Source organism: Loxodonta africana (genome assembly GCF_030014295.1).
Source record: "Loxodonta africana isolate mLoxAfr1 chromosome 14 unlocalized genomic scaffold, mLoxAfr1.hap2 SUPER_14_unloc_1, whole genome shotgun sequence".
Classification (NCBI taxonomy): Eukaryota; Metazoa; Chordata; class Mammalia; order Proboscidea; family Elephantidae; genus Loxodonta; species Loxodonta africana.
This window is the reverse complement of record NW_026974832.1, coordinates 1,454,882-1,478,601: the sequence shown is the minus strand read 5'-3', so window position 1 is coordinate 1,478,601 and position 23,720 is coordinate 1,454,882.

Genomic DNA, 23,720 nt, shown 5'->3' with positions numbered 1-23,720 from the left:
GGGGCCTAAGGCTTCTTTCCCAATCACCGTGGAGACAGCCACCGCAAGGCTGGCCGGAACTTCTGACGGGGACGGGTCACAAACACCGAGCCAATACGAGAGGTCCAGCCTAAGCGGCCACTTCCGCAGTGCCCTCCATTTTACCCATGGACACACGACGGCCCCTTCTCTTTTGGGCCACAAAATCCAGGGCACCCAGGGAATCACCTCACCGTAGGCAGCCCCTGATGTGGACACGTTCGACACACGGGGCCAGCAGGCAGGTACCACTTTTCCACTTACGCTAGGATATCAGTAGGCAAGGCGCCCTTCCTCAGCATCTATGGCCCCTCTGTGTATGTGTTCATTCGGAGAAATCTCTTCCTTCTACCCCTGAGACACATCACAAGTATGAGGGGCCTGAGAGAGAGCCTAGAGATGGAATGGGGGAGGCTTCTGGCTGTACTGCTTCCCCGTGGGTAGAGAAGAGCAGGTAGTCTCTCTGGAAGGTCTTAGCTTCTGTTGACTGACATGGACAATACAGCAAGGGCGGACCCTGGCCAGGTGGAGCTTGTGGGCAGATGCAACCCCTCCGGCGACGAATAATTCCGCTGCTGCTTTGTATGGTGAAAACCTCCCCCCGCCAAGTGGGATGGGTAGAGAACACTGACCCACACCCGCCAGGGGCCTCTCCTGGGACTAAAGATCCCAACATGGTCTCAACGTCGTCACCCTCTCAGCACACACCTTTCCTGCACACGTAATCCTGCCTTTCTCCGTCAGGGCCCTCTCCTACCAGGAAAAAAAGCAAGCCGCTAAAAAGGCCGATGCCAGGGAACTCGAGGAAACACTGCCTTTTTCCAAATTTTGGCTGTCTACACGTCCCCGCCTCCGCTGCAAGGCCGCGTATGTGGCCGGGCTCCGAAGGCAAGGCCGAAATCCTGGCAGCCTGGGCCCCAGCAGTCCCATGGTTTATGGACGTGGGGACACGGATGACCTGTTCGCCACATACAGGAGGGACCCTTGGGCCCTTCACTGGCTCGCCATTCAGCTCCACGACGTCCACTACCGGCCCTGGCCTTTGCTTTGGCTGGTGCCCCACGGAACGTGTGCTCCGGAGCGATGTTTCTCCGCCCATCACTATCATTCTGCCACCAGGCGATATGTGAGTGTGGGAGTCACCATTTGTCACTGGCAGCAGTGTCACAAGGCAGTAGACTTCCAGGTACCCGCTGACCTAGGCTGCCTTCTGCCCCAGGCAAGGTCCCGAATCCTTTATCCCAGATGCTGACACCCGGGCACTGGCGGACATTCATTTGGAGCAACACAGAGGTCTGAGTGAGGGTCAGCGGGCCAGGTAGGTGAAGTCAAGGCCAGGTGGGCGGGGCTAAGACTCCTTTGCCATCACCATAGAGACAGTCCCCCTCCGCAAGAGTGGGCGGAGCTTGTGATGGGCCTGCTGACAAGACTTGAGCCAATGGCAGAGATCCGGCCCGCCAGGCAGATGACACAGGGCCCTCCAGTGTGACCTATGACACCTAGTGGCCGCAGGATTTGAGCACACCCTGGGAGAGGCTACGCAGGCACAAGGGAGCCCCTGGTGCGGACTGCTTCAGGGCATTGGCACAGCAGGCCAGGTACCTCTTTCCCACTTTCCTCAGGATATCACTACGCAAGGCATCCCCACTCAGCATCTCTTGCCTCTCTCTGTCTCTCTCTGGATGTGTTCGTTCTCTGAAATCTCTTCCTTCTCCCCCTTGTCACTTCACACCTTGGAGTGCCTGACAGAGGGCCTAGAGACGAAAGAGCAAAGGGGGAAGGCCTCTGGCTCTACTGGTTGCCCATGGGCAGAGAAGATCTGCTAGTCTATCTGGAAGGTCTAGAGAGTAGCCATTGATTGGGGAGCTACATCACGGGCGGACCTGGCCAGGTGAAGCTTGCTGACATGCAGCAGCCTCTCCGGAGACTACTAATTCCGCGGAGAACATTCTATGCAAATACCCGGCTGAGTGCCATGGGCAGAAACATTGACACATACCTGCCAGGGGTCTATCCTGGGTCTGAAGAGTCCACCCTGGTCTCCAGCCACTCATCATCTCAGCACACACTTTGCCTGCACACACGGAATCCGCCTCTCTCCACGAATGCCTTCTCCTGCTAGGAAACACACGATGGCACTCAGCCAAAGGAGAGCACAGGCAAAGTCAACTGAAGCCCCCATTTTCAAGATTTTGTCCTCTGCTGGGCCACAGCCTCCGCTGGCACAGTGCATGTGTGTCACTTCTCCGAAGACAAGGCCGCAATCCGGGCGTCCAGGGCCCCAGCAGTCCAGAGTCTGCCCATGGCGGCATATGGATCACCTCTTTGCCACGTACAGGAGGGAGGCCTGGGCCCTACACTGGCTCCGCTAGAGCTCCACGATCTCAGCTATTTTCCCTGACCTTTGGCCCGTGCCCTCGTGTCTGTGTCATCCCTAGTTACACTTCTTCTCTGACCACTCTGAATCCGCCACCTGCGGATACATGAGCATGAAAATGAACATCTGTCACTGCCTGCAGTGTCACAGGTCACTAGGTGTCTAGGCTCAGGCTGACCTTGGCTGTCTTCTGCCCAGGCAAGGAGCCTAATCCTTCAAAGGCAACGAGGACATGTGGTCATTGGCCGACATTCATTCTTTCATCCACACAGCGGTCTAGATGAGGCTAAAGAGGCCAGGTAGGCCAGGTGACGGCTGAGTGCGGGGCCTAAGGCTTCTTTCCCAATCACCGTGGAGACAGCCACCGCAAGGCTGGCCGGAACTTCTGACGGGGACGGGTCACAAACACCGAGCCAATACGAGAGGTCCAGCCTAAGCGGCCACTTCCGCAGTGCCCTCCATTTTACCCATGGACACACGACGGCCCCTTCTCTTTTGGGCCACAAAATCCAGGGCACCCAGGGAATCACCTCACCGTAGGCAGCCCCTGATGTGGACACGTTCGACACACGGGGCCAGCAGGCAGGTACCACTTTTCCACTTACGCTAGGATATCAGTAGGCAAGGCGCCCTTCCTCAGCATCTATGGCCCCTCTGTGTATGTGTTCATTCGGAGAAATCTCTTCCTTCTACCCCTGAGACACATCACAAGAATGAGGGGCCTGAGAGAGAGCCTAGAGATGGAATGGGGGAGGCTTCTGGCTGTACTGCTTCCCCGTGGGTAGAGAAGAGCAGGTAGTCTCTCTGGAAGGTCTTAGCTTCTGTTGACTGACATGGACAATACAGCAAGGGCGGACCCTGGCCAGGTGGAGCTTGTGGGCAGATGCAACCCCTCCGGCGACGAATAATTCCGCTGCTGCTTTGTATGGTGAAAACCTCCCCCCGCCAAGTGGGATGGGTAGAGAACACTGACCCACACCCGCCAGGGGCCTCTCCTGGGACTAAAGATCCCAACATGGTCTCAACGTCGTCACCCTCTCAGCACACACCTTTCCTGCACACGTAATCCTGCCTTTCTCCGTCAGGGCCCTCTCCTACCAGGAAAAAAAGCAAGCCGCTAAAAAGGCCGATGCCAGGGAACTCGAGGAAACACTGCCTTTTTCCAAATTTTGGCTGTCTACACGTCCCCGCCTCCGCTGCAAGGCCGCGTATGTGGCCGGGCTCCGAAGGCAAGGCCGAAATCCTGGCAGCCTGGGCCCCAGCAGTCCCATGGTTTATGGACGTGGGGACACGGATGACCTGTTCGCCACATACAGGAGGGACCCTTGGGCCCTTCACTGGCTCGCCATTCAGCTCCACGACGTCCACTACCGGCCCTGGCCTTTGCTTTGGCTGGTGCCCCACGGAACGTGTGCTCCGGAGCGATGTTTCTCCGCCCATCACTATCATTCTGCCACCAGGCGATATGTGAGTGTGGGAGTCACCATTTGTCACTGGCAGCAGTGTCACAAGGCAGTAGACTTCCAGGTACCCGCTGACCTAGGCTGCCTTCTGCCCCAGGCAAGGTCCCGAATCCTTTATCCCAGATGCTGACACCCGGGCACTGGCGGACATTCATTTGGAGCAACACAGAGGTCTGAGTGAGGGTCAGCGGGCCAGGTAGGTGAAGTCAAGGCCAGGTGGGCGGGGCTAAGACTCCTTTGCCATCACCATAGAGACAGTCCCCCCCCGCAAGAGTGGGCGGAGCTTGTGATGGGCCTGCTGACAAGACTTGAGCCAATGGCAGAGATCCGGCCCGCCAGGCAGATGACACAGGGCCCTCCAGTGTGACCTATGACACCTAGTGGCCGCAGGATTTGAGCACACCCTGGGAGAGGCTACGCAGGCACAAGGGAGCCCCTGGTGCGGACTGCTTCAGGGCATTGGCACAGCAGGCCAGGTACCTCTTTCCCACTTTCCTCAGGATATCACTACGCAAGGCATCCCCACTCAGCATCTCTTGCCTCTCTCTGTCTCTCTCTGGATGTGTTCGTTCTCTGAAATCTCTTCCTTCTCCCCCTTGTCACTTCACACCTTGGAGTGCCTGACAGAGGGCCTAGAGACGAAAGAGCAAAGGGGGAAGGCCTCTGGCTCTACTGGTTGCCCATGGGCAGAGAAGATCTGCTAGTCTATCTGGAAGGTCTAGAGAGTAGCCATTGATTGGGGAGCTACATCACGGGCGGACCTGGCCAGGTGAAGCTTGCTGACATGCAGCAGCCTCTCCGGAGACTACTAATTCCGCGGAGAACATTCTATGCAAATACCCGGCTGAGTGCCATGGGCAGAAACATTGACACATACCTGCCAGGGGTCTATCCTGGGTCTGAAGAGTCCACCCTGGTCTCCAGCCACTCATCATCTCAGCACACACTTTGCCTGCACACACGGAATCCGCCTCTCTCCACGAATGCCTTCTCCTGCTAGGAAACACACGATGGCACTCAGCCAAAGGAGAGCACAGGCAAAGTCAACTGAAGCCCCCATTTTCAAGATTTTGTCCTCTGCTGGGCCACAGCCTCCGCTGGCACAGTGCATGTGTGTCACTTCTCCGAAGACAAGGCCGCAATCCGGGCGTCCAGGGCCCCAGCAGTCCAGAGTCTGCCCATGGCGGCATATGGATCACCTCTTTGCCACGTACAGGAGGGAGGCCTGGGCCCTACACTGGCTCCGCTAGAGCTCCACGATCTCAGCTATTTTCCCTGACCTTTGGCCCGTGCCCTCGTGTCTGTGTCATCCCTAGTTACACTTCTTCTCTGACCACTCTGAATCCGCCACCTGCGGATACATGAGCATGAAAATGAACATCTGTCACTGCCTGCAGTGTCACAGGTCACTAGGTGTCTAGGCTCAGGCTGACCTTGGCTGTCTTCTGCCCAGGCAAGGAGCCTAATCCTTCAAAGGCAACGAGGACATGTGGTCATTGGCCGACATTCATTCTTTCATCCACACAGCGGTCTAGATGAGGCTAAAGAGGCCAGGTAGGCCAGGTGACGGCTGAGTGCGGGGCCTAAGGCTTCTTTCCCAATCACCGTGGAGACAGCCACCGCAAGGCTGGCCGGAACTTCTGACGGGGACGGGTCACAAACACCGAGCCAATACGAGAGGTCCAGCCTAAGCGGCCACTTCCGCAGTGCCCTCCATTTTACCCATGGACACACGACGGCCCCTTCTCTTTTGGGCCACAAAATCCAGGGCACCCAGGGAATCACCTCACCGTAGGCAGCCCCTGATGTGGACACGTTCGACACACGGGGCCAGCAGGCAGGTACCACTTTTCCACTTACGCTAGGATATCAGTAGGCAAGGCGCCCTTCCTCAGCATCTATGGCCCCTCTGTGTATGTGTTCATTCGGAGAAATCTCTTCCTTCTACCCCTGAGACACATCACAAGAATGAGGGGCCTGAGAGAGAGCCTAGAGATGGAATGGGGGAGGCTTCTGGCTGTACTGCTTCCCCGTGGGTAGAGAAGAGCAGGTAGTCTCTCTGGAAGGTCTTAGCTTCTGTTGACTGACATGGACAATACAGCAAGGGCGGACCCTGGCCAGGTGGAGCTTGTGGGCAGATGCAACCCCTCCGGCGACGAATAATTCCGCTGCTGCTTTGTATGGTGAAAACCTCCCCCCGCCAAGTGGGATGGGTAGAGAACACTGACCCACACCCGCCAGGGGCCTCTCCTGGGACTAAAGATCCCAACATGGTCTCAACGTCGTCACCCTCTCAGCACACACCTTTCCTGCACACGTAATCCTGCCTTTCTCCGTCAGGGCCCTCTCCTACCAGGAAAAAAAGCAAGCCGCTAAAAAGGCCGATGCCAGGGAACTCGAGGAAACACTGCCTTTTTCCAAATTTTGGCTGTCTACACGTCCCCGCCTCCGCTGCAAGGCCGCGTATGTGGCCGGGCTCCGAAGGCAAGGCCGAAATCCTGGCAGCCTGGGCCCCAGCAGTCCCATGGTTTATGGACGTGGGGACACGGATGACCTGTTCGCCACATACAGGAGGGACCCTTGGGCCCTTCACTGGCTCGCCATTCAGCTCCACGACGTCCACTACCGGCCCTGGCCTTTGCTTTGGCTGGTGCCCCACGGAACGTGTGCTCCGGAGCGATGTTTCTCCGCCCATCACTATCATTCTGCCACCAGGCGATATGTGAGTGTGGGAGTCACCATTTGTCACTGGCAGCAGTGTCACAAGGCAGTAGACTTCCAGGTACCCGCTGACCTAGGCTGCCTTCTGCCCCAGGCAAGGTCCCGAATCCTTTATCCCAGATGCTGACACCCGGGCACTGGCGGACATTCATTTGGAGCAACACAGAGGTCTGAGTGAGGGTCAGCGGGCCAGGTAGGTGAAGTCAAGGCCAGGTGGGCGGGGCTAAGACTCCTTTGCCATCACCATAGAGACAGTCCCCCCCCGCAAGAGTGGGCGGAGCTTGTGATGGGCCTGCTGACAAGACTTGAGCCAATGGCAGAGATCCGGCCCGCCAGGCAGATGACACAGGGCCCTCCAGTGTGACCTATGACACCTAGTGGCCGCAGGATTTGAGCACACCCTGGGAGAGGCTACGCAGGCACAAGGGAGCCCCTGGTGCGGACTGCTTCAGGGCATTGGCACAGCAGGCCAGGTACCTCTTTCCCACTTTCCTCAGGATATCACTACGCAAGGCATCCCCACTCAGCATCTCTTGCCTCTCTCTGTCTCTCTCTGGATGTGTTCGTTCTCTGAAATCTCTTCCTTCTCCCCCTTGTCACTTCACACCTTGGAGTGCCTGACAGAGGGCCTAGAGACGAAAGAGCAAAGGGGGAAGGCCTCTGGCTCTACTGGTTGCCCATGGGCAGAGAAGATCTGCTAGTCTATCTGGAAGGTCTAGAGAGTAGCCATTGATTGGGGAGCTACATCACGGGCGGACCTGGCCAGGTGAAGCTTGCTGACATGCAGCAGCCTCTCCGGAGACTACTAATTCCTCGGAGAACATTCTATGCAAATACCCGGCTGAGTGCCATGGGCAGAAACATTGACACATACCTGCCAGGGGTCTATCCTGGGTCTGAAGAGTCCACCCTGGTCTCCAGCCACTCATCATCTCAGCACACACTTTGCCTGCACACACGGAATCCGCCTCTCTCCACGAATGCCTTCTCCTGCTAGGAAACACACGATGGCACTCAGCCAAAGGAGAGCACAGGCAAAGTCAACTGAAGCCCCCATTTTCAAGATTTTGTCCTCTGCTGGGCCACAGCCTCCGCTGGCACAGTGCATGTGTGTCACTTCTCCGAAGACAAGGCCGCAATCCGGGCGTCCAGGGCCCCAGCAGTCCAGAGTCTGCCCATGGCGGCATATGGATCACCTCTTTGCCACGTACAGGAGGGAGGCCTGGGCCCTACACTGGCTCCGCTAGAGCTCCACGATCTCAGCTATTTTCCCTGACCTTTGGCCCGTGCCCTCGTGTCTGTGTCATCCCTAGTTACACTTCTTCTCTGACCACTCTGAATCCGCCACCTGCGGATACATGAGCATGAAAATGAACATCTGTCACTGCCTGCAGTGTCACAGGTCACTAGGTGTCTAGGCTCAGGCTGACCTTGGCTGTCTTCTGCCCAGGCAAGGAGCCTAATCCTTCAAAGGCAACGAGGACATGTGGTCATTGGCCGACATTCATTCTTTCATCCACACAGCGGTCTAGATGAGGCTAAAGAGGCCAGGTAGGCCAGGTGACGGCTGAGTGCGGGGCCTAAGGCTTCTTTCCCAATCACCGTGGAGACAGCCACCGCAAGGCTGGCCGGAACTTCTGACGGGGACGGGTCACAAACACCGAGCCAATACGAGAGGTCCAGCCTAAGCGGCCACTTCCGCAGTGCCCTCCATTTTACCCATGGACACACGACGGCCCCTTCTCTTTTGGGCCACAAAATCCAGGGCACCCAGGGAATCACCTCACCGTAGGCAGCCCCTGATGTGGACACGTTCGACACACGGGGCCAGCAGGCAGGTACCACTTTTCCACTTACGCTAGGATATCAGTAGGCAAGGCGCCCTTCCTCAGCATCTATGGCCCCTCTGTGTATGTGTTCATTCGGAGAAATCTCTTCCTTCTACCCCTGAGACACATCACAAGTATGAGGGGCCTGAGAGAGAGCCTAGAGATGGAATGGGGGAGGCTTCTGGCTGTACTGCTTCCCCGTGGGTAGAGAAGAGCAGGTAGTCTCTCTGGAAGGTCTTAGCTTCTGTTGACTGACATGGACAATACAGCAAGGGCGGACCCTGGCCAGGTGGAGCTTGTGGGCAGATGCAACCCCTCCGGCGACGAATAATTCCGCTGCTGCTTTGTATGGTGAAAACCTCCCCCCGCCAAGTGGGATGGGTAGAGAACACTGACCCACACCCGCCAGGGGCCTCTCCTGGGACTAAAGATCCCAACATGGTCTCAACGTCGTCACCCTCTCAGCACACACCTTTCCTGCACACGTAATCCTGCCTTTCTCCGTCAGGGCCCTCTCCTACCAGGAAAAAAAGCAAGCCGCTCAAAAAGGCCGATGCCAGGGAACTCGAGGAAACACTGCCTTTTTCCAAATTTTGGCTGTCTACACGTCCCCGCCTCCGCTGCAAGGCCGCGTATGTGGCCGGGCTCCGAAGGCAAGGCCGAAATCCTGGCAGCCTGGGCCCCAGCAGTCCCATGGTTTATGGACGTGGGGACACGGATGACCTGTTCGCCACATACAGGAGGGACCCTTGGGCCCTTCACTGGCTCGCCATTCAGCTCCACGACGTCCACTACCGGCCCTGGCCTTTGCTTTGGCTGGTGCCCCACGGAACGTGTGCTCCGGAGCGATGTTTCTCCGCCCATCACTATCATTCTGCCACCAGGCGATATGTGAGTGTGGGAGTCACCATTTGTCACTGGCAGCAGTGTCACAAGGCAGTAGACTTCCAGGTACCCGCTGACCTAGGCTGCCTTCTGCCCCAGGCAAGGTCCCGAATCCTTTATCCCAGATGCTGACACCCGGGCACTGGCGGACATTCATTTGGAGCAACACAGAGGTCTGAGTGAGGGTCAGCGGGCCAGGTAGGTGAAGTCAAGGCCAGGTGGGCGGGGCTAAGACTCCTTTGCCATCACCATAGAGACAGTCCCCCCCCGCAAGAGTGGGCGGAGCTTGTGATGGGCCTGCTGACAAGACTTGAGCCAATGGCAGAGATCCGGCCCGCCAGGCAGATGACACAGGGCCCTCCAGTGTGACCTATGACACCTAGTGGCCACAGGATTTGAGCACACCCTGGGAAAGGCTACGCAGGCACAAGGGAGCCCCTGGTGCAGACCGCTTCAGGGCATTGGCAGAGCAGGCCAGGTACCTCTTTCCCACTTTCCTCAGGATATCACTACGCAAGGCATCCCCACTCAGCATCTCTTGCCTCTCTCTGTCTCTCTCTGGATGTGTTCGTTCTCTGAAATCTCTTCCTTCTCCCCCTTGTCACTTCACACCTTGGAGTGCCTGACAGAGGGCCTAGAGACGAAAGAGCAAAGGGGGAAGGCCTCTGGCTCTACTGGTTGCCCATGGGCAGAGAAGATCTGCTAGTCTATCTGGAAGGTCTAGAGAGTAGCCATTGATTGGGGAGCTACATCACGGGCGGACCTGGCCAGGTGAAGCTTGCTGACATGCAGCAGCCTCTCCGGAGACTACTAATTCCGCGGAGAACATTCTATGCAAATACCCGGCTGAGTGCCATGGGCAGAAACATTGACACATACCTGCCAGGGGTCTATCCTGGGTCTGAAGAGTCCACCCTGGTCTCCAGCCACTCATCATCTCAGCACACACTTTGCCTGCACACACGGAATCCGCCTCTCTCCACGAATGCCTTCTCCTGCTAGGAAACACACGATGGCACTCAGCCAAAGGAGAGCACAGGCAAAGTCAACTGAAGCCCCCATTTTCAAGATTTTGTCCTCTGCTGGGCCACAGCCTCCGCTGGCACAGTGCATGTGTGTCACTTCTCCGAAGACAAGGCCGCAATCCGGGCGTCCAGGGCCCCAGCAGTCCAGAGTCTGCCCATGGCGGCATATGGATCACCTCTTTGCCACGTACAGGAGGGAGGCCTGGGCCCTACACTGGCTCCGCTAGAGCTCCACGATCTCAGCTATTTTCCCTGACCTTTGGCCCGTGCCCTCGTGTCTGTGTCATCCCTAGTTACACTTCTTCTCTGACCACTCTGAATCCGCCACCTGCGGATACATGAGCATGAAAATGAACATCTGTCACTGCCTGCAGTGTCACAGGTCACTAGGTGTCTAGGCTCAGGCTGACCTTGGCTGTCTTCTGCCCAGGCAAGGAGCCTAATCCTTCAAAGGCAACGAGGACATGTGGTCATTGGCCGACATTCATTCTTTCATCCACACAGCGGTCTAGATGAGGCTAAAGAGGCCAGGTAGGCCAGGTGACGGCTGAGTGCGGGGCCTAAGGCTTCTTTCCCAATCACCGTGGAGACAGCCACCGCAAGGCTGGCCGGAACTTCTGACGGGGACGGGTCACAAACACCGAGCCAATACGAGAGGTCCAGCCTAAGCGGCCACTTCCGCAGTGCCCTCCATTTTACCCATGGACACACGACGGCCCCTTCTCTTTTGGGCCACAAAATCCAGGGCACCCAGGGAATCACCTCACCGTAGGCAGCCCCTGATGTGGACACGTTCGACACACGGGGCCAGCAGGCAGGTACCACTTTTCCACTTACGCTAGGATATCAGTAGGCAAGGCGCCCTTCCTCAGCATCTATGGCCCCTCTGTGTATGTGTTCATTCGGAGAAATCTCTTCCTTCTACCCCTGAGACACATCACAAGTATGAGGGGCCTGAGAGAGAGCCTAGAGATGGAATGGGGGAGGCTTCTGGCTGTACTGCTTCCCCGTGGGTAGAGAAGAGCAGGTAGTCTCTCTGGAAGGTCTTAGCTTCTGTTGACTGACATGGACAATACAGCAAGGGCGGACCCTGGCCAGGTGGAGCTTGTGGGCAGATGCAACCCCTCCGGCGACGAATAATTCCGCTGCTGCTTTGTATGGTGAAAACCTCCCCCCGCCAAGTGGGATGGGTAGAGAACACTGACCCACACCCGCCAGGGGCCTCTCCTGGGACTAAAGATCCCAACATGGTCTCAACGTCGTCACCCTCTCAGCACACACCTTTCCTGCACACGTAATCCTGCCTTTCTCCGTCAGGGCCCTCTCCTACCAGGAAAAAAAGCAAGAAGCTCAAAAAGGCCGATGCCAGGGAACTCGAGGAAACACTGCCTTTTTCCAAATTTTGGCTGTCTACACGTCCCCGCCTCCGCTGCAAGGCCGCGTATGTGGCCGGGCTCCGAAGGCAAGGCCGAAATCCTGGCAGCCTGGGCCCCAGCAGTCCCATGGTTTATGGACGTGGGGACACGGATGACCTGTTCGCCACATACAGGAGGGACCCTTGGGCCCTTCACTGGCTCGCCATTCAGCTCCACGACGTCCACTACCGGCCCTGGCCTTTGCTTTGGCTGGTGCCCCACGGAACGTGTGCTCCGGAGCGATGTTTCTCCGCCCATCACTATCATTCTGCCACCAGGCGATATGTGAGTGTGGGAGTCACCATTTGTCACTGGCAGCAGTGTCACAAGGCAGTAGACTTCCAGGTACCCGCTGACCTAGGCTGCCTTCTGCCCCAGGCAAGGTCCCGAATCCTTTATCCCAGATGCTGACACCCGGGCACTGGCGGACATTCATTTGGAGCAACACAGAGGTCTGAGTGAGGGTCAGCGGGCCAGGTAGGTGAAGTCAAGGCCAGGTGGGCGGGGCTAAGACTCCTTTGCCATCACCATAGAGACAGTCCCCCCCCGCAAGAGTGGGCGGAGCTTGTGATGGGCCTGCTGACAAGACTTGAGCCAATGGCAGAGATCCGGCCCGCCAGGCAGATGACACAGGGCCCTCCAGTGTGACCTATGACACCTAGTGGCCGCAGGATTTGAGCACACCCTGGGAGAGGCTACGCAGGCACAAGGGAGCCCCTGGTGCGGACTGCTTCAGGGCATTGGCACAGCAGGCCAGGTACCTCTTTCCCACTTTCCTCAGGATATCACTACGCAAGGCATCCCCACTCAGCATCTCTTGCCTCTCTCTGTCTCTCTCTGGATGTGTTCGTTCTCTGAAATCTCTTCCTTCTCCCCCTTGTCACTTCACACCTTGGAGTGCCTGACAGAGGGCCTAGAGACGAAAGAGCAAAGGGGGAAGGCCTCTGGCTCTACTGGTTGCCCATGGGCAGAGAAGATCTGCTAGTCTATCTGAAAGGTCTAGAGAGTAGCCATTGATTGGGGAGCTACATCACGGGCGGACCTGGCCAGGTGAAGCTTGCTGACATGCAGCAGCCTCTCCGGAGACTACTAATTCCTCGGAGAACATTCTATGCAAATACCCGGCTGAGTGCCATGGGCAGAAACATTGACACATACCTGCCAGGGGTCTATCCTGGGTCTGAAGAGTCCACCCTGGTCTCCAGCTACTCACCATCTCAGCACACACTTTGCCTGCACACACGGAATCCGCCTCTCTCCACGAATGCCTTCTCCTGCTAGGAAACACACGATGGCACTCAGCCAAAGGAGAGCACAGGCAAAGTCAACTGAAGCCCCCATTTTCAAGATTTTGTCCTCTGCTGGGCCACAGCCTCCGCTGACACAGTGCATGTGTGTCACTTCTCCGAAGACAAGGCCGCAATCCGGGCGTCCAGGGCCCCAGCAGTCCAGAGTCTGCCCATGGCGGCATATGGATCACCTCTTTGCCACGTACAGGAGGGAGGCCTGGGCCCTACACTGGCTCCGCTAGAGCTCCACGATCTCAGCTATTTTCCCTGACCTTTGGCCCGTGCCCTCGTGTCTGTGTCATCCCTAGTTACACTTCTTCTCCGACCACTCTGAATCCGCCACCTGCGGATACATGAGCATGAAAATGAACATCTGTCACTGCCTGCAGTGTCACAGGTCACTAGGTGTCTAGGCTCAGGCTGACCTTGGCTGTCTTCTGCCCAGGCAAGGAGCCTAATCCTTCAAAGGCAACGAGGACATGTGGTCATTGGCCGACATTCATTCTTTCATCCACACAGCGGTCTAGATGAGGCTAAAGAGGCCAGGTAGGCCAGGTGACGGCTGAGTGCGGGGCCTAAGGCTTCTTTCCCAATCACCATGGAGACAGCCACCGCAAGGCTGGCCGGAACTTCTGACGGGGACGGGTCACAAACACCGAGCCAATACGAGAGGTCCAGCCTAAGCGGCCACTTCCGCAGTGCCCTCCATTTTACCCATGGACACACGACGGCCCCTTCTCTTTTGGGCCACAAAATCCAGGGCACCCAGGGAATCACCTCACCGTAGGCAGCCCCTGATGTGGACACGTTCGACACACGGGGCCAGCAGGCAGGTACCACTTTTCCACTTACGCTAGGATATCAGTAGGCAAGGCGCCCTTCCTCAGCATCTATGGCCCCTCTGTGTATGTGTTCATTCGGAGAAATCTCTTCCTTCTACCCCTGAGACACATCACAAGTATGAGGGGCCTGAGAGAGAGCCTAGAGATGGAATGGGGGAGGCTTCTGGCTGTACTGCTTCCCCGTGGGTAGAGAAGAGCAGGTAGTCTCTCTGGAAGGTCTTAGCTTCTGTTGACTGACATGGACAATACAGCAAGGGCGGACCCTGGCCAGGTGGAGCTTGTGGGCAGATGCAACCCCTCCGGCGACGAATAATTCCACTGCTGCTTTGTATGGTGAAAACCTCCCCCCGCCAAGTGGGATGGGTAGAGAACACTGACCCACACCCGCCAGGGGCCTCTCCTGGGACTAAAGATCCCAACATGGTCTCAACGTCGTCACCCTCTCAGCACACACCTTTCCTGCACACGTAATCCTGCCTTTCTCCGTCAGGGCCCTCTCCTACCAGGAAAAAAAGCAAGCCGCTCAAAAAGGCCGATGCCAGGGAACTCGAGGAAACACTGCCTTTTTCCAAATTTTGGCTGTCTACATGTCCCCGCCTCCGCTGCAAGGCCGCGTATGTGGCCGGGCTCCGAAGGCAAGGCCGAAATCCTGGCAGCCTGGGCCCCAGCAGTCCCATGGTTTATGGACGTGGGGACACGGATGACCTGTTCGCCACATACAGGAGGGACCCTTGGGCCCTTCACTGGCTCGCCATTCAGCTCCACGACGTCCACTACCGGCCCTGGCCTTTGCTTTGGCTGGTGCCCCACGGAACGTGTGCTCCGGAGCGATGTTTCTCCGCCCATCATTATCATTCTGCCACCAGGCGATATGTGAGTGTGGGAGTCACCATTTGTCACTGGCAGCAGTGTCACAAGGCAGTAGACTTCCAGGTACCCGCTGACCTAGGCTGCCTTCTGCCCCAGGCAAGGTCCCGAATCCTTTATCCCAGATGCTGACACCCGGGCACTGGCGGACATTCATTTGGAGCAACACAGAGGTCTGAGTGAGGGTCAGCGGGCCAGGTAGGTGAAGTCAAGGCCAGGTGGGCGGGGCTAAGACTCCTTTGCCATCACCATAGAGACAGTCCCCCCCCGCAAGAGTGGGCGGAGCTTGTGATGGGCCTGCTGACAAGACTTGAGCCAATGGCAGAGATCCGGCCCGCCAGGCAGATGACACAGGGCCCTCCAGTGTGACCTATGACACCTAGTGGCCGCAGGATTTGAGCACACCCTGGGAGAGGCTACGCAGGCACAAGGGAGCCCCTGGTGCGGACTGCTTCAGGGCATTGGCACAGCAGGCCAGGTACCTCTTTCCCACTTTCCTCAGGATATCACTACGCAAGGCATCCCCACTCAGCATCTCTTGCCTCTCTCTGTCTCTCTCTGGATGTGTTCGTTCTCTGAAATCTCTTCCTTCTCCCCCTTGTCACTTCACACCTTGGAGTGCCTGACAGAGGGCCTAGAGACGAAAGAGCAAAGGGGGAAGGCCTCTGGCTCTACTGGTTGCCCATGGGCAGAGAAGATCTGCTAGTCTATCTGAAAGGTCTAGAGAGTAGCCATTGATTGGGGAGCTACATCACGGGCGGACCTGGCCAGGTGAAGCTTGCTGACATGCAGCAGCCTCTCCGGAGACTACTAATTCCTCGGAGAACATTCTATGCAAATACCCGGCTGAGTGCCATGGGCAGAAACATTGACACATACCTGCCAGGGGTCTATCCTGGGTCTGAAGAGTCCACCCTGGTCTCCAGCTACTCACCATCTCAGCACACACTTTGCCTGCACACACGGAATCCGCCTCTCTCCACGAATGCCTTCTCCTGCTAGGAAACACACGATGGCACTCAGCCAAAGGAGAGCACAGGCAAAGTCAACTGAAGCCCCCATTTTCAAGATTTTGTCCTCTGCTGGGCCACAGCCTCCGCTGACACAGTGCATGTGTGTCACTTCTCCGAAGACAAGGCCGCAATCCGGGCGTCCAGGGCCCCAGCAGTCCAGAGTCTGCCCATGGCGGCATATGGATCACCTCTTTGCCACGTACAGGAGGGAGGCCTGGGCCCTACACTGGCTCCGCTAGAGCTCCACGATCTCAGCTATTTTCCCTGACCTTTGGCCCGTGCCCTCGTGTCTGTGTCATCCCTAGTTACACTTCTTCTCCGACCACTCTGAATCCGCCACCTGCGGATACATGAGCATGAAAATGAACATCTGTCACTGCCTGCAGTGTCACAGGTCACTAGGTGTCTAGGCTCAGGCTGACCTTGGCTGTCTTCTGCCCAGGCAAGGAGCCTAATCCTTCAAAGGCAACGAGGACATGTGGTCATTGGCCGACATTCATTCTTTCATCCACACAGCGGTCTAGATGAGGCTAAAGAGGCCAGGTAGGCCAGGTGACGGCTGAGTGCGGGGCCTAAGGCTTCTTTCCCAATCACCGTGGAGACAGCCACCGCAAGGCTGGCCGGAACTTCTGACGGGGACGGGTCACAAACACCGAGCCAATACGAGAGGTCCAGCCTAAGCGGCCACTTCCGCAGTGCCCTCCATTTTACCCATGGACACACGACGGCCCCTTCTCTTTTGGGCCACAAAATCCAGGGCACCCAGGGAATCACCTCACCGTAGGCAGCCCCTGATGTGGACACGTTCGACACACGGGGCCAGCAGGCAGGTACCACTTTTCCACTTACGCTAGGATATCAGTAGGCAAGGCGCCCTTCCTCAGCATCTATGGCCCCTCTGTGTATGTGTTCATTCGGAGAAATCTCTTCCTTCTACCCCTGAGACACATCACAAGAATGAGGGGCCTGAGAGAGAGCCTAGAGATGGAATGGGGGAGGCTTCTGGCTGTACTGCTTCCCCGTGGGTAGAGAAGAGCAGGTAGTCTCTCTGGAAGGTCTTAGCTTCTGTTGACTGACATGGACAATACAGCAAGGGCGGACCCTGGCCAGGTGGAGCTTGTGGGCAGATGCAACCCCTCCGGCGACGAATAATTCCGCTGCTGCTTTGTATGGTGAAAACCTCCCCCCGCCAAGTGGGATGGGTAGAGAACACTGACCCACACCCGCCAGGGGCCTCTCCTGGGACTAAAGATCCCAACATGGTCTCAACGTCGTCACCCTCTCAGCACACACCTTTCCTGCACACGTAATCCTGCCTTTCTCCGTCAGGGCCCTCTCCTACCAGGAAAAAAAGCAAGCCGCTAAAAAGGCCGATGCCAGGGAACTCGAGGAAACACTGCCTTTTTCCAAATTTTGGCTGTCTACACGTCCCCGCCTCCGCTGCAAGGCCGCGTATGTGGCCGGGCTCCGAAGGCAAGGCCGAAATCCTGGCAGCCTGGGCCCCAGCAGTCCCATGGTTTATGGACGTGGGGACACGGATGACCTGTTCGCCACATACAGGAGGGACCCTTGGGCCCTTCACTGGCTCGCCATTCAGCTCCACGACGTCCACTACCGGCCCTGGCCTTTGCTTTGGCTGGTGCCCCACGGAACGTGTGCTCCGGAGCGATGTTTCTCCGCCCATCACTATCATTCTGCCACCAGGCGATATGTGAGTGTGGGAGTCACCATTTAAGACTGGCAGCAGTGTCACAAGGCAGTAGACTTCCAGGTACCCGCTGACCTAGGCTGCCTTCTGCCCCAGGCAAGGTCCCGAATCCTTTATCCCAGATGCTGACACCCGGGCACTGGCGGACATTCATTTGGAGCAACACAGAGGTCTGAGTGAGGGTCAGCGGGCCAGGTAGGTGAAGTCAAGGCCAGGTGGGCGGGGCTAAGACTCCTTTGCCATCACCATAGAGACAGTCCCCCCCCGCAAGAGTGGGCGGAGCTTGTGATGGGCCTGCTGACAAGACTTGAGCCAATGGCAGAGATCCGGCCCGCCAGGCAGATGACACAGGGCCCTCCAGTGTGACCTATGACACCTAGTGGCCGCAGGATTTGAGCACACCCTGGGAGAGGCTACGCAGGCACAAGGGAGCCCCTGGTGCGGACTGCTTCAGGGCATTGGCACAGCAGGCCAGGTACCTCTTTCCCACTTTCCTCAGGATATCACTACGCAAGGCATCCCCACTCAGCATCTCTTGCCTCTCTCTGTCTCTCTCTGGATGTGTTCGTTCTCTGAAATCTCTTCCTTCTCCCCCTTGTCACTTCACACCTTGGAGTGCCTGACAGAGGGCCTAGAGACGAAAGAGCAAAGGGGGAAGGCCTCTGGCTCTACTGGTTGCCCATGGGCAGAGAAGATCTGCTAGTCTATCTGAAAGGTCTAGAGAGTAGCCATTGATTGGGGAGCTACATCACGGGCGGACCTGGCCAGGTGAAGCTTGCTGACATGCAGCAGCCTCTCCGGAGACTACTAATTCCTCGGAGAACATTCTATGCAAATACCCGGCTGAGTGCCATGGGCAGAAACATTGACACATACCTGCCAGGGGTCTATCCTGGGTCTGAAGAGTCCACCCTGGTCTCCAGCCACTCATCATCTCAGCACACACTTTGCCTGCACACACGGAATCCGCCTCTCTCCACGAATGCCTTCTCCTGCTAGGAAACACACGATGGCACTCAGCCAAAGGAGAGCACAGGCAAAGTCAACTGAAGCCCCCATTTTCAAGATTTTGTCCTCTGCTGGGCCACAGCCTCCGCTGGCACAGTGCATGTGTGTCACTTCTCCGAAGACAAGGCCGCAATCCGGGCGTCCAGGGCCCCAGCAGTCCAGAGTCTGCCCATGGCGGCATATGGATCACCTCTTTGCCACGTACAGGAGGGAGGCCTGGGCCCTACACTGGCTCCGCTAGAGCTCCACGATCTCAGCTATTTTCCCTGACCTTTGGCCCGTGCCCTCGTGTCTGTGTCATCCCTAGTTACACTTCTTCTCTGACCACTCTGAATCCGCCACCTGCGGATACATGAGCATGAAAATGAACATCTGTCACTGCCTGCAGTGTCACAGGTCACTAGGTGTCTAGGCTCAGGCTGACCTTGGCTGTCTTCTGCCCAGGCAAGGAGCCTAATCCTTCAAAGGCAACGAGGACATGTGGTCATTGGCCGACATTCATTCTTTCATCCACACAGCGGTCTAGATGAGCCTAAAGAGGCCAGGTAGGCCAGGTGACGGCTGAGTGCGGGGCCTAAGGCTTCTTTCCCAATCACCGTGGAGACAGCCACCGCAAGGCTGGCCGGAACTTCTGATGGGGACGGGTCACAAACACCGAGCCAATACGAGAGGTCCAGCCTAAGCGGCCACTTCCGCAGTGCCCTCCATTTTACCCATGGACACACGACGGCCCCTTCTCTTTTGGGCCACAAAATCCAGGGCACCCAGGGAATCACCTCACCGTAGGCAGCCCCTGATGTGGACACGTTCGACACACGGGGCCAGCAGGCAGGTACCACTTTTCCACTTACGCTAGGATATCAGTAGGCAAGGCGCCCTTCCTCAGCATCTATGGCCCCTCTGTGTATGTGTTCATTCGGAGAAATCTCTTCCTTCTACCCCTGAGACACATCACAAGTATGAGGGGCCTGAGAGAGAGCCTAGACATGGAACGGGGGAGGCTTCTGGCTGTACTGCTTCCCCGTGGGTAGAGAAGAGCAGGTAGTCTCTCTGGAAGGTCTTAGCTTCTGTTGACTGACATGGACAATACAGCAAGGGCGGACCCTGGCCAGGTGGATCTTGTGGGCAGATGCAACCCCTCCGGCGACGAATAATTCCGCTGCTGCTTTGTATGGTGAAAACCTCCCCCCGCCAAGTGGGATGGGTAGAGAACACTGACCCACACCCGCCAGGGGCCTCTCCTGGGACTAAAGATCCCAACATGGTCTCAACGTCGTCACCCTCTCAGCACACACCTTTCCTGCACACGTAATCCTGCCTTTCTCCGTCAGGGCCCTCTCCTACCAGGAAAAAAAGCAAGCCGCTCAAAAAGGCCGATGCCAGGGAACTCGAGGAAACACTGCCTTTTTCCAAATTTTGGCTGTCTACATGTCCCCGCCTCCGCTGCAAGGCCGCGTATGTGGCCGGGCTCCGAAGGCAAGGCCGAAATCCTGGCAGCCTGGGCCCCAGCAGTCCCATGGTTTATGGACGTGGGGACACGGATGACCTGTTCGCCACATACAGGAGGGACCCTTGGGCCCTTCACTGGCTCGCCATTCAGCTCCACGACGTCCACTACCGGCCCTGGCCTTTGCTTTGGCTGGTGCCCCACGGAACGTGTGCTCCGGAGCGATGTTTCTCCGCCCATCACTATCATTCTGCCACCAGGCGATATGTGAGTGTGGGAGTCACCATTTGTCACTGGCAGCAGTGTCACAAGGCAGTAGACTTCCAGGTACCCGCTGACCTAGGCTGCCTTCTGCCCCAGGCAAGGTCCCGAATCCTTTATCCCAGATGCTGACACCCGGGCACTGGCAGACATTCATTTGGAGCAACACAGAGGTCTGAGTGAGGGTCAGCGGGCCAGGTAGGTGAAGTCAAGGCCAGGTGGGCGGGGCTAAGACTCCTTTGCCATCACCATAGAGACAGTCCCCCCCCGCAAGAGTGGGCGGAGCTTGTGATGGGCCTGCTGACAAGACTTGAGCCAATGGCAGAGATCCGGCCCGCCAGGCAGATGACACAGGGCCCTCCAGTGTGACCTATGACACCTAGTGGCCGCAGGATTTGAGCACACCCTGGGAGAGGCTACGCAGGCACAAGGGAGCCCCTGGTGCGGACTGCTTCAGGGCATTGGCACAGCAGGCCAGGTACCTCTTTCCCACTTTCCTCAGGATATCACTACGCAAGGCATCCCCACTCAGCATCTCTTGCCTCTCTCTGTCTCTCTCTGGATGTGTTCGTTCTCTGAAATCTCTTCCTTCTCCCCCTTGTCACTTCACACCTTGGAGTGCCTGACAGAGGGCCTAGAGACGAAAGAGCAAAGGGGGAAGGCCTCTGGCTCTACTGGTTGCCCATGGGCAGAGAAGATCTGCTAGTCTATCTGGAAGGTCTAGAGAGTAGCCATTGATTGGGGAGCTACATCACGGGCGGACCTGGCCAGGTGAAGCTTGCTGACATGCAGCAGCCTCTCCGGAGACTACTAATTCCTCGGAGAACATTCTATGCAAATACCCGGCTGAGTGCCATGGGCAGAAACATTGACACATACCTGCCAGGGGTCTATCCTGGGTCTGAAGAGTCCACCCTGGTCTCCAGCCACTCATCATCTCAGCACACACTTTGCCTGCACACACGGAATCCGCCTCTCTCCACGAATGCCTTCTCCTGCTAGGAAACACACGATGGCACTCAGCCAAAGGAGAGCACAGGCAAAGTCAACTGAAGCCCCCATTTTCAAGATTTTGTCCTCTGCTGGGCCACAGCCTCCGCTGGCACAGTGCATGTGTGTCACTTCTCCGAAGACAAGGCCGCAATCCGGGCGTCCAGGGCCCCAGCAGTCCAGAGTCTGCCCATGGCGGCATATGGATCACCTCTTTGCCACGTACAGGAGGGAGGCCTGGGCCCTACACTGGCTCCGCTAGAGCTCCACGATCTCAGCTATTTTCCCTGACCTTTGGCCCGTGCCCTCGTGTCTGTGTCATCCCTAGTTACACTTCTTCTCTGACCACTCTGAATCCGCCACCTGCGGATACATGAGCATGAAAATGAACATCTGTCACTGCCTGCAGTGTCACAGGTCACTAGGTGTCTAGGCTCAGGCTGACCTTGGCTGTCTTCTGCCCAGGCAAGGAGCCTAATCCTTCAAAGGCAACGAGGACATGTGGTCATTGGCCGACATTCATTCTTTCATCCACACAGCGGTCTAGATGAGGCTAAAGAGGCCAGGTAGGCCAGGTGACGGCTGAGTGCGGGGCCTAAGGCTTCTTTCCCAATCACCGTGGAGACAGCCACCGCAAGGCTGGCCGGAACTTCTGACGGGGACGGGTCACAAACACCGAGCCAATACGAGAGGTCCAGCCTAAGCGGCCACTTCCGCAGTGCCCTCCATTTTACCCATGGACACACGACGGCCCCTTCTCTTTTGGGCCACAAAATCCAGGGCACCCAGGGAATCACCTCACCGTAGGCAGCCCCTGATGTGGACACGTTCGACACACGGGGCCAGCAGGCAGGTACCACTTTTCCACTTACGCTAGGATATCAGTAGGCAAGGCGCCCTTCCTCAGCATCTATGGCCCCTCTGTGTATGTGTTCATTCGGAGAAATCTCTTCCTTCTACCCCTGAGACACATCACAAGTATGAGGGGCCTGAGAGAGAGCCTAGAGATGGAATGGGGGAGGCTTCTGGCTGTACTGCTTCCCCGTGGGTAGAGAAGAGCAGGTAGTCTCTCTGGAAGGTCTTAGCTTCTGTTGACTGACATGGACAATACAGCAAGGGCGGACCCTGGCCAGGTGGAGCTTGTGGGCAGATGCAACCCCTCCGGCGACGAATAATTCCGCTGCTGCTTTGTATGGTGAAAACCTCCCCCCGCCAAGTGGGATGGGTAGAGAACACTGACCCACACCCGCCAGGGGCCTCTCCTGGGACTAAAGATCCCAACATGGTCTCAACGTCGTCACCCTCTCAGCACACACCTTTCCTGCACACGTAATCCTGCCTTTCTCCGTCAGGGCCCTCTCCTACCAGGAAAAAAAGCAAGCCGCTCAAAAAGGCCGATGCCAGGGAACTCGAGGAAACACTGCCTTTTTCCAAATTTTGGCTGTCTACATGTCCCCGCCTCCGCTGCAAGGCCTCGTATGTGGCCGGGCTCCGAAGGCAAGGCCGAAATCCTGGCAGCCTGGGCCCCAGCAGTCCCATGGTTTATGGACGTGGGGACACGGATGACCTGTTCGCCACATACAGGAGGGACCCTTGGGCCCTTCACTGGCTCGCCATTCAGCTCCACGACGTCCACTACCGGCCCTGGCCTTTGCTTTGGCTGGTGCCCCACGGAACGTGTGCTCCGGAGCGATGTTTCTCCGCCCATCACTATCATTCTGCCACCAGGCGATATGTGAGTGTGGGAGTCACCATTTGTCACTGGCAGCAGTGTCACAAGGCAGTAGACTTCCAGGTACCCGCTGACCTAGGCTGCCTTCTGCCCCAGGCAAGGTCCCGAATCCTTTATCCCAGATGCTGACACCCGGGCACTGGCGGACATTCATTTGGAGCAACACAGAGGTCTGAGTGAGGGTCAGCGGGCCAGGTAGGTGAAGTCAAGGCCAGGTGGGCGGGGCTAAGACTCCTTTGCATACACCATAGAGACAGTCCCCCCCGCAAGAGTGGGCGGAGCTTGTGATGGGCCTGCTGACAAGACTTGAGCCAATGGCAGAGATCCGGCCCGCCAGGCAGATGACACAGGGCCCTCCAGTGTGACCTATGACACCTAGTGGCCGCAGGATTTGAGCACACCCTGGGAGAGGCTACGCAGGCACAAGGGAGCCCCTGGTGCGGACTGCTTCAGGGCATTGGCACAGCAGGCCAGGTACCTCTTTCCCACTTTCCTCAGGATATCACTACGCAAGGCATCCCCACTCAGCATCTCTTGCCTCTCTCTGTCTCTCTCTGGATGTGTTCGTTCTCTGAAATCTCTTCCTTCTCCCCCTTGTCACTTCACACCTTGGAGTGCCTGACAGAGGGCCTAGAGACGAAAGAGCAAAGGGGGAAGGCCTCTGGCTCTACTGGTTGCCCATGGGCAGAGAAGATCTGCTAGTCTATCTGGAAGGTCTAGAGAGTAGCCATTGATTGGGGAGCTACATCACGGGCGGACCTGGCCAGGTGAAGCTTGCTGACATGCAGCAGCCTCTCCGGAGACTACTAATTCCTCGGAGAACATTCTAT